At 48.2% G+C, this 13826-nt stretch overlaps 1 long non-coding RNA gene across 1 annotated transcript in view; it reads left to right on the forward strand.

Moving 5' to 3' along the window:
- Positions 1-13826, forward strand: part of LOC122199479 — a 203624-nt gene that overhangs the window by 18658 nt on the left and 171140 nt on the right. The window lies entirely within an intron of this gene.

A 13826-nucleotide genomic window follows, 5' to 3' on the forward strand; every position in this document is an offset into this window, starting at 1 on the left:
CAGCAGCACCAACCAGCGTCACCCGAGAACAGGTTAGAAGTGCAAGTTCTCAGGTCCGCCGCAGATCTACGGAGTCAGGGACCCTGGGGTTGGCCGCAGCCAGCCCCCCACCGCCCCCGGTGATTCTGATGCCGACAGAGTTGGGGAGCCAGTGGGCTTGAGCCCCGTGAGCAGTGAGTCCTGGGCAGTTGCCTTGAATGAGCTGCAGAGCTGGGCGGGGTCAGGGAAGGGGCCGTAGCAAGTCCAGATGGTAAGCACTACAGGGAGTCACCGAAGGATCTCCAGCACTTGGGTGACATGATCTGACTTTTAATTTTAAATACTTCTGGCTGCCGTGTGGGTGGGGGACAGACCACGGAAGACGGAAGGCCAGCCGGGAGGCCGTTGACCATTACCCCTAGCACCTAGAACCACACGTGGTGCAGAGTATATGTTCAGTAGCTGTTTATTGACAGAACGCTCACATTTTAGACCGTCACACACTCTCAAAGCATCCTGTAAACTGCATGCATAGCATTTGCCACATACGGAAGTAAGTGACTCGTGCGTCATTGTTGGTATGTCTCTGCCTCTCTGCTACGACTTCTACAAAGCCAGAACAGGTACCAGGCACGATGCCTGCCACTTAGGGCCTGAGGGAACATATGTTGAATGAATAATCGAATGTAATCATGGCATCACTATAATGGGCGTTCTTCTTATTCCCATTTTGCAAGAGATGGAACATTTCAAGGGGTAAGTAAGTTGTCTTCCTCCCAGAGCTAGGGAGTGGAGGGGCTAGAATCTGAAGCCAAGCTCTTCAGGACTATGTTAACTCCTCCCTCCTTTGTCCTTTTACGTTTGTGCTGTTTAAGAAAAATCATCAGTAGAATTCCAGGGGAACGTCTGTGCTGGCGAAACAGTTCTGAGAATGGTTCCCAGCTTTGAGCAACTGCACCAGAACCACAGCATCAAAAGGCCGGGGATATTTTGGGGCCTGCCGGGTTGCCATGGTATTTGACCTATTGAAGTCAGAGGCATCCTTGCTGTGGCTGAGGCCTGAGTGTGCATATTCATGGGGAGGCCCGCCCTGCAGAGGGGGACGGGAGGAGGCCAAGCCGGGCAGCACCAGCAGCTCCTGTGGATCTGGGTTTGAGTACTGGGAGGTGTGGATCCCTCAGCTACCTGGATCCCTCCCATCAGCTCCTTCCAACCAGGTGAGGACCCAGCTCTGAAGATCATAATCAGAAGGCTCTTTTATAGGTAGGAGAAGGAAAGTAAAAGAATGTGCCTTTAAAGGATACGTGCGAGGGTGCCTGGGTGGCTCAGTGGGTTAAGCGGCTGACTCTTGGTTTCGACTCAGGTCATGATCTCTCGGTTTTGTGAGTTCAAGCCCCGCCTTGGTCTCTGTGCTGACAGTCCAGAGCCTGCTTGGGATTCTGTCTGTCTCCCTCTCTCTCTCTGCCCCTCCCCCATTTGCACTGCCTCTGTCTCTCTCAAAATAAATAAATAACTTAAAAAAAAAAAAGATGATCTCCCCTGCTCGCTAACACATGCTCGTGCACTCTCCCTCTCTCAAAAAGAAAAAAAGGAAGGAAGGATACATGTGATACACCAGGTGTTCCTGGGATATTCCCTACTGTGACTGTAAGTCATAACAGCTATTTAAGAGCACCTACCGCGTCCCAGGTGCCACGATAGATCCACGGGCACTATTTCATCCTCAAATACCGTTCAGAGGTATTAATGATGATTATTGATAAATAACATCTGTGTGGGGCAGCCTGTAAAATAGCTGTTACACAGCCAAAACACCTGGGGCTGGAGAGCAGGCAAAGAACTTGCCTGACCTTCCAGGTGGAAGCGCCAGAGAGGGACCTGCACCAGGTCTGTCTGACTCCAGAGCTCCCCCTCCCTGCCCCACCCCGTGCTCTCCCCTGGGAGCAGTCTTCCGGGATGGCTTGCTGGTCCCTGCCCAGGACTGGACTCTGCTCTCTGGTCTCCTACCATGCAGGAAGATGGAGGGGAGGAGACTCAGAGATGAACTCAAGGCCTTTCAGACTAAAGCTCCTGTTGCCCCGTCCTCTGATGTGCCCTTACTCTGTCACTTCTCTAGGACTCAGCATTTCTGCAAAATGTGACCAAGGTAGAGGCGATCAGGAGACTTTTCAGGTCCTTTCTTTTATCAAAAACAGTTATTGAGCTTCTGTGTACTAGCCAGACCCCGTTCAAGGTTCTGGGGATTGAAGGGGACGTGAAGCCGATAACGTCTCCACTCTCATAGAATTCGTATTCCGGTGGGGGAAAAATATAAGAAGAAGATAGATACATAGAATGGAAGAGCAGGGAAACAATGCCACCACCCATGTCGTTTGGGTGAGTAATGCTAAGTATTGGGAAGAAACCAAAGTAGAAAGATGCGATAGACTAGGCTGTGTGGGGGGGCACCTGGGTGGCCCAGTCGGTTGGGCCTCTGACCTCGGCTCAGGTCATGATCTCACGACTTGTGTTCCAGCCCTGCATGGAGCTCTGTGCTGATGGCTCAGAGCCTGGAGCCTGTTGCGGATTCTGCGTCTCTCTCTCTCTCTCTCTCTCTCTCTGCCCCTCCCCCAATCATGCTCTGTCTCTCTCTCTCTCCTTCAAAAAGAAATAAACATTAAAAAATTTAAAAAAAAGAAAGAGAAAAGGCTGTGTGGGGTGGGGAGGCTGACTCAGATTGCGTGGACAGGAAGCATGTCTCTAGGACGGTGACTTGGAGGCAAGAAGGAGCCAGGATTGTGAAGACCAGGCAGGGGAAGGGCGAATACAGATGCTCTGAGGCTCAGTGGGTGGGAGGCAGGGAACAGTAGTCCTATCCCTGGGAAGAGTGAGGGAAGAGACCTGACAGAGCCAGCTCCGGGAGGGCCTTGTTGGCTGTGGTGAGTTTAGGTTTCATTTAATTAGTGTGGGAGGCCATTTGAAAGATGGAAGCAGCAAATGACACTCTCTGATTTGCATTTTTAAAAGGTCACTCAGGCTGCCACGTGAAGGAGAAATTGCAGGGGGCAGGGGTGGGGAGCAGGAAGACCAGTCATCCCCGTAGGAGGTGCCCCGGCCTGGTGTATAGGAGGCAATGTGAGGAAAAGCAGAAAGATTTTATAACAAGTTTTAGGGCAGGACTGTACTGGGCACAGGGGAGAACAGAGAAGTGTGTGACAAAGCCCCTGCCCTAAAGGACCTTACAGACTAGTTGCAAACTTGTGTTTTACCCCCAGGAAATGATTATAGAGAATTAAAGAGAATTAAGCACAGGGGTGGGTTGTGGGGGCACGGGGTGGTCTGCAGGTGCCCAAGGAATTAGAGAAGGAAAGGAGGCAGGGGGTCTCCCTCCTAGGCCCGCTTGCCTACTCCTGCCTCCTTTCTGGCCCCACAACCTCTGTCTGCTCTCCCTCCTCACTGACGGTTGGAGGACACGTAAGGCACCTGTGTGCACGCACCCTGCTCTCGCCCAGTCTGCAAGCCCCGCCAGATGAGAGCATCTGGGAGGCGGAAGCTTCATGGGAAGAGGAGGACACGAAGTGGCCTTTGGGTCTGGTGCCCATCACTGTCCCAAAGAGTGGCTCATGGCCTGCTCCCAAAGCATGTGAACAAGACCAGTGACAACCACACTGTAGCTGGGAACAGAGGGTGCCGGTGCTGGGGAGTCAGGGAGATGCAAAGGTGACCAGCCAGCTGTGGCTGCTCCGCGAGCCCCCCTCCCATGGATGTCGGGTCTCAGTGCAGAGGTAGCATTAGATGAGGGACCCTCCACATGTGCACGGAATTCACCAAAGCCTTCCTGTAGCTCTTGGTAAAGGCCAGCCCTGCACCTGCCCCTCAGACCTGCCCAGGAGTATTTCATGGCTCCCTGTGTCCTACAGACAAGACTTAGATCGCTTGTAGTCTGTATTTTTTGTTAATGTTTATTTATTTTTGAGACAGAAACAGAGCATGAGCAGGGAAGGGGCAGAGAGAGAGGGAGACACAGAATGTGAAGCAGGCTCCAGGCTCTGAGCTGTCAGCACGGAGCCCGACGCAGGGCTCAAACTCACGAACTGTGAGATCATGACCTGAGCCAAAGTCGGACACTTAACCGACAGAGCCACCCAGGCACCCTGCGTAGTACGTATTAAGCACTGTGCTTAATGTTTTGTGTTTTTTAATTCATTTAATCCTTACAGTGACCCTTCAAGGTAGAATCTATCATCGCCACTGATTTATAGATCAGGAAGCCAAGGCACAGAGGGGTTACGAGGTTCAAGTCTCCCAGCTGGTAAGGGGTGGAGTTAGGATTTAAGCCCAAGAAGTCTGGCTCCTGAGCCCCCATGTTTAACTAGTTCTCTAAACATAGTAAATGAAGAATAGAGCTCAGAGTCCTCTCATGGCACACTGCGTGCGTTGGTCCCTCATGCCACCTTCAGCCACATCTCCCACCTCTGAAAGGCAGTCTTCCACGGCGGGTGGTCATGCGTTCAAATGCTGAGGTGGGGGAGTGCAGGTTCCAATCCTGCCCTGGCCTTGAGTAACCTTGTGACGGTGGGGAGGGGTGCAGGTTACTCAGGCAGAGAGCAGCTCAGCTACTGGAAGGGAGGCTTGGGTGTGTGAGTTCGGGTGATGACACTGGTGCTGGCGTGGGGGAAGGGAAGTCCTAGGTGATGGCCCTGGAAAGGTAGGCTGGGCTCCTGATGGCTCGGGTCTTCAAGGTCACCCAGGGGACCGAATTTCCCAGTTGTAAGGAGACTGCCAGTTGTAAGCTGTAAGAAAGTCCAACCCAAACTAGCTTCAACATAAAGCAAACATCCAGGGGTAAAGGCGTTTCGGCCCAGGCTAGATCTTGGCACACCATGTCATTAAGAACATGCATCTTGTTTCTGCAAACTACATTCTCATATGCAATCTCCCCAGGGTGGCAAGGGGGATATCAATGGCCCTGCACTTAAAATCCCCAAGAACAGAGGATGTTTTTGCCTTAGCCCAGTCGTGGAATTAGCTCCGGGGTTAACATTGGCTTGGTTTAGCTTACTTGCCTGTACTTGAATCTATCACTGTGGCCTGGGGGGTGTGGTGCTCTGATTGGTCAGGTCTGGTCACAGGCTCACCCCAAGGTAGACTGAGTGGAGGACAGCCACCTCTATTACCAGTGTGATGAATGGTGGTCACAAATACAGCAGATGTCTTCATAGAGTCATGTTCAAGCAGAGGAACAGTGTAATCGAGCAATATTTTGAAAAGAACGCTTTGGTGGTAGGAGAAGGATGGACCTGGCCAGGGAGATGGGGAAGGAGTGGTTATCTACTTGTGCTTAAAAAGCACTGTTGGGTATGAACCCTGGAAAGACTGTTTGGATCTAGACTGAGGAGAGCCTGAAGCCGGGCTAAGTATTCCCTAGGCGCTTGGGAGCCATAGTATGTTTTTGAGCGACAGAGTGCTACAGCCTGAGTTGTGTTTTTTTTTTTTTTTTTTTAATTTTTTTTTCAATGTTTTTTATTTATTTTTGGGACAGAGAGAGACAGAGCATGAACGGGGGAGGGGCAGAGAGAGAGGGAGACACAGAATCGGAAACAGGCTCCAGGCTCCGAGCCATCAGCCCAGAGCCTGACGTGGGGCTCGAACTCACGGAGCGCGAGATCGTGACCTGGCTGAAGTCGGATGCTTAACCGACTGCGCCACCCAGGCGCCCCCTGAGTTGTGTTTTATGACGATTAATAACCACAGTAACCTATAGGGTGGATTGGGAGTGGGAAGGAGAAGCCCTTCCGAATTCTAATCATTGTGCTATAGTGGAGAAAGCAAGAGATTTAGACTCAGGGAGTGGGATTCAAGCCTGGCTCCTCCACTTTTAAATTATGTGACCCTGGGCAAGATACTCAACCTTCCTTTGCTTCGGTTTTCTCATCTGGAAAATGAGATAATAATCTTGGTCTGAAAGGAATTTTGTGATACAGAAAACTTCTATGAGCACCTAGCCTGTATAGAGCAAATTTGCCAGTATGCAGCAAATAAATCCTAGTGTCGTCTTTTTTCCCCTTCCTCTTCCTGTGATCCCATTCGACTGAAGAGCTTGAGGAAGTAGGTACTGACTTAAAAGAGTACATGCTTGGGCTTTGAAGCCAGACACCTGGATCAAATCCAACCTCCCTATTTACTGGCTCTGTGGCCCTGGACAACTTAGTCAACCTCTCTGAGCCTCTTTCCTTATCTGAAAATTTTCATTTACAATCCTACCTTACCTAACAAAGAAAGCTCGGCATGTTGCCTGCTTGGCACATGGCAGGTGACCCCCGGATAGTAGTTATTAGAAATCATCATTTAAAACAACTCCTGGGCAGGAAGATCAAAGATGAACTTGCTAGGTATGTGAATATCTCACCTGGCGGCCCTGTAGGAGAGATTCCCCCTTGCTTAGTGGGTGGAGTCCTTTATACTCCTCATTTCCTTCCACATGCAACAGAAGGAGTTGAGACTTACAGCATATTTCTGATGGGATTCATAATTTCAGGTCCTTAGAATTAAATTCGGGTCTGATTTTCCAGGAGGGGGCGATTAACAACTGCAGCGGCTTCCGTCTGCAGAGTTCAGGTGCTGTGATTGTAATTTGTAACCAGCACCTTCCCATTTGGCTCCTTTGCGGCCATCTGGTCCCTTTAGCAGAGATCTGTTTTGTTGGCAACTATTGCACAGAGCAAATGCCACGGGAAAGTCGAAATTTACCCGTCAGAGCTCAGTGCACCACGGAGATTCCCTTCTTAGGCCCCACAGAATGATCATCTCCGACCCTGCCTCCCCCCTCACTGGTCCATTGCCAACACTCCTCCATGGGGATTTTCTAGGGCTATGATTATTTTATTGCCAAGAATCAGAATAATTATAACTTTTGGAGGGATTTCCTAGGAAAAGATACACTTAGATTTATGCAGAAATCTAAGAAGAGGTTTGGAACCTGAGCATTTTATGCGGTTTTAGATGCGAACATGAGTTTCATTTCCCTCAAAATACTTAGTGTCTACCTGATGCTTACTTCGATGATGATGATGATGATGATGATGATGATGATGATGGTGAAAGCTACCATTAATTGAGCAACAGGCAATGTGCTAGGTATTTTACAAACATCTCTTCTGATCAGCCCAGTTGGAAGGGACTGCTTGGATCATTGTTTCTTTTCAAGCCATAGCTTGAGATCCACTAATGGGTCATGAAATCAATTTGAAGAACTGGAACCAGCATTTAGAAAATGAAATAGGGCAAAATGATATGAAGTAGAATAGCAAGTATCAGAGAGCATTTCTAGTAGGAAGGGGAAGAATGTTGCAAGAAACGTGTGTCTCAGTTATGAACGTAATGTGTGTGTTGGGGTATGAAGTTATGACGGAAAATAGATTTCTTCCTGGGGGTTGGGTGAGAGTAGTGTGAACACAGCAGGCCTCCTTCAGTGGTTCCCAAGCTTTTGTGTACATGAGAATCACCTGGAAGCCTGCTAAAGTGGCAGGCTTGACCCCTCTCCAGCGTTTCTGTAAATGGGGCTGGGTAGGGCCTAAAGATTTGTTAACATGTTTCCAGTTGCTGCTTCTGCTAGCTCCAAGCTATGTTTGAAAATTACTGACCTAATTATCCCCGTCTCATAGTTGAGGAGGCTGAGATTCGGAGAGATAAAGTAACTCACCATGGTCCACCGTTGGTACGATTAAAGAGCTAGAATTCAGATCCAATCAGCCTGACCCCAAAACTGTAAACCTTGCCAGCCTTACTTTGGTTTTGGAAATAATCTGTCTTCAACGATTGGATCTGGCAGGAAATTCTCACTGTGTATTTTGTGTGTGTTTGCATTTTCGAAGTCCCATATGAACAGCCCAAGGTAGAAGAAACATGGTATTTGCAAGTCTAACCCCCGCACTATCCAGATGAGGGCCTAACACCCAGACTGGGGGAGCGATTTGAAGATCATATCGCTTTTGAGTAGCACAGGCTGGATGAGAAGCCAGGCAGCATCTTTCATTTACATCAAGCTTTGCAAGCCCACGCTACCGCACTCTGTTAATTCCTTCCTGCTTGGGTCTTAGTTGGAGTCTTGACACATGCATTGCTTGGTTCATTGAAGATCCCAAGGCCAGGAGGAAGCCCCGCTGTTCAGGAATATTCCCTATATCAACTTTGTTTCTGGAAGGGCACTCATAAAGGCCAAACTTTGGTACTTCCTGGGCTGGGACAATGAGTATAATATTGAGAGTATAGTATTGAAAGGGTACTTGAATACAGAACTCAGAGTACTGTACTGAGTATCATATCAGATGATACTTTTCTTCTAAGTTTAGCTGAGTTGAAAGAGGAGTAGCTATGGGACTAGAAAGAGCTGGGTTAAATCCTGGGTCTATTACAATGTGATCCTGAGCCATCTACTGAATTTTCTCCAGGTTCTGATTTGCCGTTTTTTTGTATAGGACTAAAAATACGTATAACCTCATAGGAATCCTTTGAAAATTAAATAACATACAAAAACCACTTAATGGCATTTGGTGGTTAATAAGTCCTCAATAGATAGCAGCTACTATAGTCTCCGTTTGTCAACTCACAAATGTTTACTGAGCACCTACTCTGTTCCGTGCACTGTTCCTTTTTTTTTTTTAATTTTTTTTTTTTAAGGTCTTATTTATTTTTGAGACAGAGAGAGACAGAGCATGAACGGGGGAGGGGCAGAGAGAGAGGGAGACACAGAATCGGAAGCAGGCATCCAGGCTCTGAGCCATCAGCCCAGAGCCCAACGCGGGGCTCAAACTCACGGACCGCGAGATCGTGACCTGAGCTGAAGTCGGACGCTTAACCGACTGAGCCACCCAGGTGCCCCTCCGTGCACTGTTCTATGTATGCCAAAGCTACAAAGCTGACTATGGCCCTGCTCCTACCTTTAGGCAGCTCCCAGTCTATTGCTAAACTGGCATGTCTGTCTCCACTCTCGGAGCCCATGCTTGGGGCTGACAGGGTTAATTGTTTTATCATTTCACAGTGAGCTCAGTATGCAACTTTAGCATCAATCTCCATGGCAATTCAGGCAGCATTACCCAGCAGATGAGTGAGCATAAACCACTAGCTTCTGTGCCTTCCCTAGGTTAATGAGTGAGACCCAGAAATGGACAATTATGTGATGTGTGTACACGTCACTTGGGGAAAACAGAGGTCCTCAGGAGCAGTGTGAGGGAGAGTATGATGTGTAAGACTTCCAGAAACACCTAAGTCTGGAAGGACAAATAGGAGTGATCAGGGAGAGGGGAGGACAGCATGCATGCACTCATACGTATAAGACAGACAGGCAGGCAGCCAGGCAGATATCTATCTCCCTATCCCTATCTCTGGTTCTGGAGGCGAACAAGAGCGAGGAGCATTTGGGGACCTGAAGGGCGGACAGAGTGTGGGGATAGGATGTTTTTAAGATTGCAGCAGTAAGGAGGGGCCTTCCGGCCACGTTGGCATCAGCGGACCTTCTCTGTGGCTCTGGAAGCCGGCAGGTGAGCGTCCCCAGCTCCCTGTGAGGGAGCTCAGTGGCCACTGCTATGCTGCATGGGAGGGAAGGCTGAACTGATGCGGATTAACCTGGAGAAAAGAAGCCAACAGGCAAGAAATGTTCCTGCTCTGTGTGAAAACCCCTGAATCCCAAGAAAAGATTTAAGGGATAATGGAGGCATTTCTCTATTTCACATGGTAGTAATCCGGGTCCCTCAGGATCAAGCACAGAACCTGATTAGTGCTGGGCCAAAGCAGCCCAGAGCACCCGTTTCCATCACGAGCTGACTGCAGGCTACACTCTAATGGGATTGTTTGTTTAAAAAAATGCCATCCCTGCTTGAAAAGAATGTCCTTCTTGCTGAGCCCGAGCTCTGTTGCTACTGTCAGGGGACGGGACTGGAAAAGATATTTAAGGTCCCACTCTTGGGGATGATTGCCTTTGAATTTTGGCTGCAGAACTTTCTGGTTAATAGGCTTTAGAGGTGAGGGAGTAGAAAGGAAGTGACTGTATGTTGGAAAATACCCTCTGGTTAGTGCAGAGGGATGCAGAGGCGGCACCCCTCTCGGTCTGGCATTCAGACTCACACCTGCTGGACCTTGAGCAAGACTCTTCCCCTTGCTGGGCCTCAGTTTCTCACCTGCAGGAAGGAGAAGTTGGAATCATACTGTCTACATTTCCCACCATCTGTAACGTTCCTCGTTTAGACGGCAGTTGCCTGGCAGATTTAGTTCATAGGGAGTTTGGTCAGCAGAGTTTCCAGGCTCTTCTCATCCATCAGAGGGATGCATGCTGCTAACATGCCTCATCCAAATTTGCTTCCATGATCAGAAGCAAACCATGTGGTGCAAGAAAGTTATCCGTTGCTGGCAGGTGCCTGCTGAGACCTGTGCTGTGTCCCTATAGCTGGTTTTGGGGTCTCTTGTGTCAAACTCAGAATGCACTTTCCAGGAAATACTCCATTTGGAGGTAACTTTCTTGGCCAACCTACAAAGACGCTGCTTAGCCCTCAGTGGAACGAACATAATGTTGGTTTTATGACTAAGCTGATAATAAAACTATTTCTGTGGAGCAACCTGTGGAGCTCTTTCATGAGCTAGCCTGGAACAGTACTTTTCTGATGGACCTTCTGTGGACTAGTCCCATTTCTTTGGGTTGATCTGGAATAGTGTTGACTTTGACAGGCTGACTTGGGATGAAGCTATCTTGCAGGTGCACCCAGGAAACCATCTGTGAATTAGCATTTTCTGCTTTCCTTGGGGTAAGAGGACCCCAGGGGTATGTTTTCTCCTGTAGGTATGTCAACTATGGTAGCAAGGCCTGAGTGCTTCTGATTGCCCAAAGAGAAGGGAGCCCCCTGCTGGAGGGAGGACTGCCCTGCTGTCCTAGCCACAAAGATGTCAACATTTCTATTTCAAGATTCGTCTGACCTATGGATAGAGTAGAATCAAAGATCGTAATTAAAAAAAAATTTTTTTAAAGTGTTTTTCCTATTAAATAACCATTATCTTTCCAAAGATTTTAGTTGTTATTAAATAAATCAAATTTAATTAACCAGCTCAACAAAGAAAAAAAAAAAGCCTATAACATTTCAGATTCATAATGAAAGACTAGGAAAGAAACTCTGGACTTTTTGGGTGTTAGGAAGTTCCAGGAAGGGGAACGTGAGAGAAAAGTCCCCTGAATAGGGCTTTTGAGAAAGTGATTAGACCAAGTTGATGGCTGAACTCGAAGAATAGAAGATGGTGTCGCATAAAACGTTTGTTTGAGGATGTGCGGTGGGCCAGCCATCATTTATACGTAACATTTCACGTTTTCCTCAAAGCCAGCCTGCGATGTAGGTGTTTTACAGTTGGGGAAATTGAGGTTTTGCTCACGAGTAGTGGAGCTGTGGTTCAAACCCAGCTGTCTGATTCCTTTACTCTTTCTAATGTCTTAGAATTAGAGATGGCCTTTGTCCCAAGGAACGAACCCGGAAGGCAATCGGTAGAGAGGAAACGAAACAGTTAATGCTCTAGCTAGAAGAGCACCAACTGGTCCCTATAATGTATGATGCTTTCTGGAGAAACACAGGGGTCCAGAAATGCTCGTGAACGGGAGCATCATTAAAATGCAGTTCACAGTAGAGTTCATTTAGTTGAATTTCTTGTTTCCATGAGAGAGTGATGATGATGATAATATTGGTGCTGTGTGTGTTTGGTATTTTATTTAAATTTTTATAGCAACGTGCCAGATGGAAAGAGAGGCAGCATTTATAAAAGCCTTGTTGCTGCGCTGGGTGATAGGCCAAAATGATGAGTTAGACGTTTCATTTTGTCTGTAGTGGTGGGATTTCTCCTCCTGTGACCTCACTGTGGAAAATCCATTTGCACCTGTCCACAATCCTGTCCACCATCCCTTGTTTCCTCCGCCAAGCATCCCTACCGCGCCTGTCCCTGAGATGCGTCTGACAGCCACACACGTGGGAGGGGCTGTTCCCAGTTTGGGGGTGAATGGGCTCGCCCCCAGGTCCTCCTAGCTTTTGTTTGTGAAAGTCTGGGAACAAGGTAAGAGGTGTGCAGGTGCCGGAGCCAGCTGCTGCTCAGAGCAGATGAGCGTTTCTTGGAAATAGTCCCAGATGATGAATGGCTCGCGTGGTACAGAGAGATGCACCGGAAAATTGTCCATTCACTGTGCCCGCTCTTTGACTCTTGAATGCACTGACGTTTGCTTAGTCTACAGCTCCGCGTGGCTCAGGAATGAGCCACACATGAAAGCTCTGGATGAGCCACGGGAGGAGCCCCGTGTAGTCCGCCGGTTAAAGCAGGGAGGGGAAAGGTTGGTGTCTGGGACATATCACTGGACAGAGATGCCACTCTCCTGCTTCCCCTCCAGTTGTAAGACATTGTAGAGAGCTTAGAAAATTACAAAGAAGAAAAGAAATTCACTTCTAGTCTGCTACTCAGACGAAAAGGATTTTTGAAAATGTATCTCCTTCTGTAAATCCAAGAATCTCTCTCTCCCTCACCCTTCTTCTCCCCCATCTATCTATTTTTCTTTCTTTTTCTTTCCTTCCTACAGTCCAGATCGGGGTCATATTGTGTGTACAATTTTGTAGCTTGATTTGTTTTCGTTTAACCTTATAGCACCCGTATTATCCCATGATATTACATTTTCTTCAGAATTTACCTTGTTTATATGCCAGGTATGATAGTTAATTTTTGGAACGATTTTTTAAGTCAGTAAGGCATAATATTCTATGAGCACACTGCAATTTAATCCATCACCTATGGCCAGACATTTAGGCTGTTTTCAGTTTTTTCAAAATAATAAATAGTATTGTGATGAGCATCTTTGAACATAAGTCTCGGTTGGCATTTCTGACCATTTTCTTGGGGAAGATTTCTAGAAGTGGATAGAAACTATGAACTTAAATAAAAGGAAAAACCACGTGTGATATTCGTGGCTTTCTCACTTTCCGGGAAGTTTGTACCAATTTACATTTTCGTTGGAGCCCAAATAGCTTTTTTCAGCGGACCCTGGATGGACGCAGATTTTTCCTTGGGAGACGGCACTGAATTTAGAGTAAGTTGGAGGGACAGACCTGATGTCTGATGCTGCCCAAAATATGTGGGAAATATCTTGTGTCTCATGAGCGTATGTGAATCTCTCAAGTCTTCTAATGAATCGGAATGACCTCTTGCCGCCAGGCTCAGTGTCCTGTCACTGGATGGGGCAGTCCGAGGGCAGATGGGCAAGTACCGGGTGAGCCTGAACGCCCTGCCCTGGGCTCTAGGCAGAGCAGCAGAAGACCTCACTGGATCCTGGCCTGAAGGAGGTTTCAGTCTAATAATGGAGCCCAGGCTCACCTGGACTGAAGAAGGCCCACAGAGGGGGGCTTAAAGAAAGTGCCACATGGCCCTGCACGCTCTGTGGGAGTGTGGGAACTCAGAGAAGGGAGAGGCCATGTGGACAAGAGTCAACAGGGAAGGCTTCTGAGGGGAGGTGGGCCACGGGGCAGGCAGCAGGAGCCGTGAGGGCAGCGGTGCATGCAGAGGATTGACACGTACTGAGCCTTCTCCCGCAGACAGGCCATAGGCTTAGTGGTGGAGCAGGTTGGAGTTGGGCAGCCTCACATTCCATTCCTAGCTCCGCTACTCACTCTCTGTGTGATCCCAGACAAGCCAGTTAATTCCTCTGAGCCTCCTCATTTTTCTTCTCTGTAAAAACAGAAAAGCAGTTGCCTAGGGTTGTCCGTTAATTTCTAGGCCTGCTGTAACGGTACCATTAGCTGGATGACTTAAAACAACAGCAATTGATGTCTTCACAGTCTGGAGACCAGAGGTCCCAGGGC

The sequence above is a fragment of the Panthera leo genome, chromosome D1 (genome assembly GCF_018350215.1).
Source record: "Panthera leo isolate Ple1 chromosome D1, P.leo_Ple1_pat1.1, whole genome shotgun sequence".
NCBI classification, from domain to species: Eukaryota; Metazoa; Chordata; class Mammalia; order Carnivora; family Felidae; genus Panthera; species Panthera leo.